The sequence below is a fragment of the Adiantum capillus-veneris genome, chromosome 23 (genome assembly GCF_014529385.1).
Source record: "Adiantum capillus-veneris isolate H3 chromosome 23, ASM1452938v2, whole genome shotgun sequence".
In the NCBI taxonomy this organism is placed as follows: Eukaryota; Viridiplantae; Streptophyta; class Polypodiopsida; order Polypodiales; family Pteridaceae; genus Adiantum; species Adiantum capillus-veneris.
This window is the reverse complement of record NC_140953.1, coordinates 143,065,030-143,070,427: the sequence shown is the minus strand read 5'-3', so window position 1 is coordinate 143,070,427 and position 5,398 is coordinate 143,065,030.

Here is a 5,398-nt window from a genome sequence, read left to right as displayed (position 1 = left end):
GTGGAGGACATCACTTCTTGTACTAGATTTTCCATGAGAGGGAAAGCTTGCACACAATAGCTTTGGTACGTACTTGCAACAATCAACCATTGTGCTGAAAAATGCAGCCCCCATGTTTATTTCAACGCTTCTCTCTCTCTCAAGGTGGAAAATGCCCAAAAATGTGTCAAGTGCACTCATGCATGGTCCCGTTTTGTACCTTCCGATCTGAACGACTCTGAACTGAGCCTAGCCACTTCTTTACAAGTCGGATTCCTGTGCCTATCGGCCCAACCATCTCGTGGCTGTCTGGCTTTGACTCCTGCATGTGAAACTCTCTGCCAACAGCCATTTCACACTAGTCACATAATGTCCAAGCATTTGTGATTTTAACAAAATTAAATAAAAATCAATGGAAAAAAACCAAAACATATATATAGTGGTTGTCATTTTCCATGGGCTTGGCATTCCTTTTAGCCCCTTGTTGGAGATTGATGCGAGAAGCGACCATAGTGTGGTGGATAACTCCAGTGATGGTCCTAGGCCTTTTCCACTACTCCAAAGGATCTTTCCACGCCCTCTTTTGCCTCTGTAGTGCTCCCATCCCTCTTTCTACGTCCTCTTCTCCCTCACTTTGTTGACGTAAATCTCTATACATGGTGTATAGGTATGCTAATATACTTTTGCGTAGTTCTAATTTGTGAAGTCAGTACTAAGCAAATAGGGGTGAGACTCCTTAAGTCATCCTAGACCTCTCAAATCTCCTAAGCCTTCATTAAAAACCTCTTAAGCCATCTTTAATCGACTCTTAACCTCACATACCATCAAAACCTTATGGGAAGCCTCAAGCTTAAGGTCATAAGCTCCCAATAACCTACTCTCTAAGCGCTCTTAAGCCAAGTTAATCCTTAACCTCTCGAATCCCTCATGCTTGAAGCCCATTATCCATTAGAATCGAGGATCAGAAGGCAGAGTAAGCAGAGTTTCATCATTTTCTTGTTTAAGCACCTGATTTAAGCTAGGTTTCTTAGAGTTGAATACTCGGTCATTTCTTCAGGTAGTCCCACACAAAATTGTTGATTTTGCTAGGTGAAATCTATCTTTTGAAATATTGTACCTTTGAAATGTAAATCCCAAAACTTGTCCACATACTTGTGGATAGGCTCATTCGGAAATTGTATCGGCTTTCACCATTTTCAAATTAATGAAATCCAATCTCTTTGTTTACTTGATCTATTTAAAAGAGTTGAATGATGAACACATAACAAACATGTCTGAACTTGACAAAGAACACCAATATTTTCTCCACACACATGCTGATTTTTTATCTGAGGGCCTGCCAGGCAAGTTACCCCCATCTCATCCAGAGGATAACACTATTGATCTGATTACTAGAAGCACACCACTGAACCCTCCACCTTACCATGTTAGCGGAGTCCAAAATGAAGAGATCATGAACCACGTGAAAGACCTTCTTGAAAAGGGTCTTATCCAACCGAGTACTTCACCCTACTGCTCTCCATTGTTGTTGGTATTAAAGAAAGATGGATCTTGGAGAATGTGCATTGATTATAGAGCTCTCAACAAATTTTTGATTCCAAGGATCTATGATATTATTGACCGACTTCAGGGATCCTCTTGTTTCAGCAAGATTGATTTGAAAAGCGGATATCATCAGATCAAAATCGCTCCGAGAAATGTCTACAAGATAGCCTTTTGGACAAGTTTCGGTTTATATGAATGTTTTGTGATTCCTTTTGGCCTTGCCAATGCTCCAACAACTTTCAACCAAATTATGGATAGGTTTTTTTGAGAGTATAGATAATTTCTCGGAACTTTCTTTGATGACATTATAGTCTTCTCCAAGGATGAAGCAAAACATTGACACCATCTGCTACAAGTCTTTCAGGCACTGCTTGGTCACAAGTTATTATCAATGCCAAAAAGAGTGAATTTTTGTTGCCGGAGATACACTTTTTGGGACACATCATCTCATCATTAGGAGTACATATGGACCCGGCCAAGATTGACACTGTACGTGACTGACCAGATTTGAAGATGTTCATGAAGTTAGAAGCTTCTTGGGCGCTTGTGTTCTTTTTATCGACAGTTCATTTGAAAGCTCGTAGAGGTAGCTTCCCCTTTGCATATATTGACTTAGGAAGGAGTCCCTTTCTCATGGAGATTGACAAAGGTGATTGCCTTTCAGACACTTAAAGAAAAAATGACTACTCGACCAGTGTTGACATTGTCGGCCTTGCAAAATAAGTATATTGTAATGCTTGTGGTTGTATCTGGGAGTGGTCTTAATGCAAGAAGGCCATGTGATTTCCTATGAAAGCCATTGTTTTTAAGGCCAAAATTGATAGCACAGATTTATGAGAAAGAGCTTTTGGTAGTGATCCATGCTCTTACTCAATAGTGACATTACCTACTCGGAGCCGAATTCACGGTCTTTAGATCATCAGAGATTACATTACTTCTTGTCATAGAAGCAGCTTTCCGAAAAGCAAATGTGGTGGGCTAACATCTTGTCACAGTTTTACTTCCAGATTGTCCATGTTCAGGGACAAAAAACTTGGTGGCAGATGCATTGTCTCGGAAGGCCCTAGTCTTGGATATTTCCGCAATTCATCATAAAAGCTTTGAGGACATTGTTGATCAGTAACTACGCCACAAATTCAGATTTTTCCGATGTATTCATTTGAATACAGAATGGGGAGGTAGTAGCAGGATATTCCATACGGGATGGCTACTTGATGAAGAAAACGATGTTGTGCGTCACATAGTTGTTGAGGGAAAAGGTTTTGAATTGAGTGCCATTGTCCACCTTTTATAGGTCACCACGGCATTGATGCCACCTTGAGAGGTGTGAAGTGTTACTTCTTTTGGCCGAGACTTAAGAAGGATGTGGACGACTTTGTTCGCAGTTGTTTAGTATGCCTAAAGATCAAGTTTGACAGGCATAAGGCACATGGATCACTACATCCTTTACCCATTCCCATCCACTCCTAGGAAAGTATTGCAATGGATTTCATTTTTATCTCTCGAAGACACAAATTGGTTATGGCCATTTCCAGATAAAAGAGAAGATAAATGATGTCTCCTTTAGACTCAAGCTGTCCGCTACTTGGAAGATTCACAATGCATTCTATGTGAGTCAGTTGAAGCCTTTTAAAGGGGATGTCCCAGTTGATGGGGAGCTTGATGAGCAACCTAAAGTGGAGAAAAGCGAGGAGATACTTGTTCCAGAATAAATTTTGGCACACAAGGAGAGAAAGATAAAAGGTAAAGTGATTAGGTAGTTCTTGGTTAGATTCAAGAACTATCGTGCATTGGATGCAAAGTGGATGGAGCAAAAGGACCTAATAGATACTCCTCAGTTTTGGAACTTTACCTTGAAGCATTCGGTTTAGCATAGTCTACTTTGATAGAACCCTGAATTTAGCAATGGTGAATCTAGTGCAGCGGGTTTGCACAAGAGGAGAGTTACTCCGCTCCTTTGTCAATAGATTACCTCGATTTTGAATAAAGTCACCGATGTCCCATTTGGGTTTCAGGGATACTAATGGGCTGACCAGTATTCTGTTGTATAACTTTATGATAGGAATTATTGAAAATGAATATGATTGATTTGTACTTGACTTGTTTGAGTGCAAGAGCTGAAAGACAAAATGACTGCAGCATTTTGGTCTCATAAATCTTTATAGACATGATTGCAATAAGGATTACTTTATCGGGCATCAGTGAGGTCCGGAATGGATCTAGATGCGATTACTAAATACGTTGCCGATGTCATGGTCTAAGATTTGGAATGGATTTTTTTGCGATTTCTCATGTGATGTCAATTGATGTCCTGTGATGTGATTGTCGTCTTGTACAAGTGCTAGATGTGTTGAGTCTAGTGCATTGGTACAAACAGTCAGTGTCTACTAAGGCACTGTATAGCCTCTATCTGTTTTGCACGCATAATCGAGGGCAATTACAATTCTTTCAAGATTTATGTTAAAAACTGCTGATGTGGCAGAGCCACTGGACATACACACACAGCATGTTGACATGGCAATCATTCGTGAAATGCACTGAAAGCTGACGTGGCTATATGGATGTCTGCAATATGCACTGACTGTGCTGACATGGAAGTAGTGAACCGACTCCCCACTTTTTGTGCTGACAGGCTAACGTGGGAGTTGTACGACAATTCCGCTTTTTGTGCTGGCTGGTTTTACTGGCAAATTTTAACTGGTTGCTTTTGGAGATCATTGCTTTTTATTTTTTTAAGCTTTTGTCCTACTTTTAGCAACCCTTGTAACTCTTCATAAGGACCCTAGGGACTCACTCTGCAAAGCATCTAGACGCAGAGTCTGAGAGCGAGCACCCGCGGGCTCAATTGTACTTTGCTCAAAGATTAATACAAAAATAAATACCGAAAGGGGTGAGTTATTTTGAAGTGAATCTCTATTGTGTCACGACAGATCTTGGCTGGGGTGTCCAAGTTTTTTACAAAGTTCCCACCAACTTATGGGACCTTGTCCAATGGGGCCCAAGTGACATAAAGGCATTAAAATAAATCAAGGCCACACACACATGGAGAGGTTCATGATGCGGCACTGTACGGATCTCTGTAATCTATGTTGAACTGATGAGATGGCAACTATATGGAATTCCAAATTTCTGTTGACTGCTGCCGATCCAAAACCATACAAATTTTTGTGTTTCACGTTGACTGTGTTGACGTGGCAGCCTGTACAGATTTTTGTGATTCATGCTGGCTGATTTTTTAGTGCCAAGTTTTGGGCCAGTTGCTTTTGAGTTTGAATACTTTTCATGTAAACTGCTTTTGGGCCTAGGGCCTTTAAATATGAGGCTAGGGCTCATTCTTTGGCACTCTTCTGAGAAAAGGTGTAGAGCGTGAAGTACCGCCTTGTATTGTGTTGATGCAATATAAAGAAATACCAAAAAGGGCACCAAGGTTTGGAGACAATACTCTCTGGGGTGGAATTTCTCCACTTCGTGTCGTGTGTCGTCTCTCTCTCTCTCTCTCTCTCTCTCTCTCTCTCTCTCTCTCTCTCTCTCTCTCTCTCTCTCTCTCTCTCTCTCTTTCAGTTTCAGTTATTATTGAAGTGCTAAAAGTCTGTTCAATCTGTTCTTTTCTATTGGAACGTGGTGCTCGTCTTGTGATAGTGGTATTAGAGCATCAAGTGTGTGCTTTTCTGAAAGCATATCAGTTCTACAAAAGAGCAGCCAGAGCAACGGGAGCTTCCAAAGTCTATTGGAATCTTATTAGAAGCATCTTCGTGTCTTGACCCCGGACTTATCAGTCGCTCTCACCCTTACTTCATTGCGCATCGGGCGCGCTTCCATCTTCACTGCTTTGTCTTACAGGGAATAAGCCATAAAGAATCCAAGACATGGCATT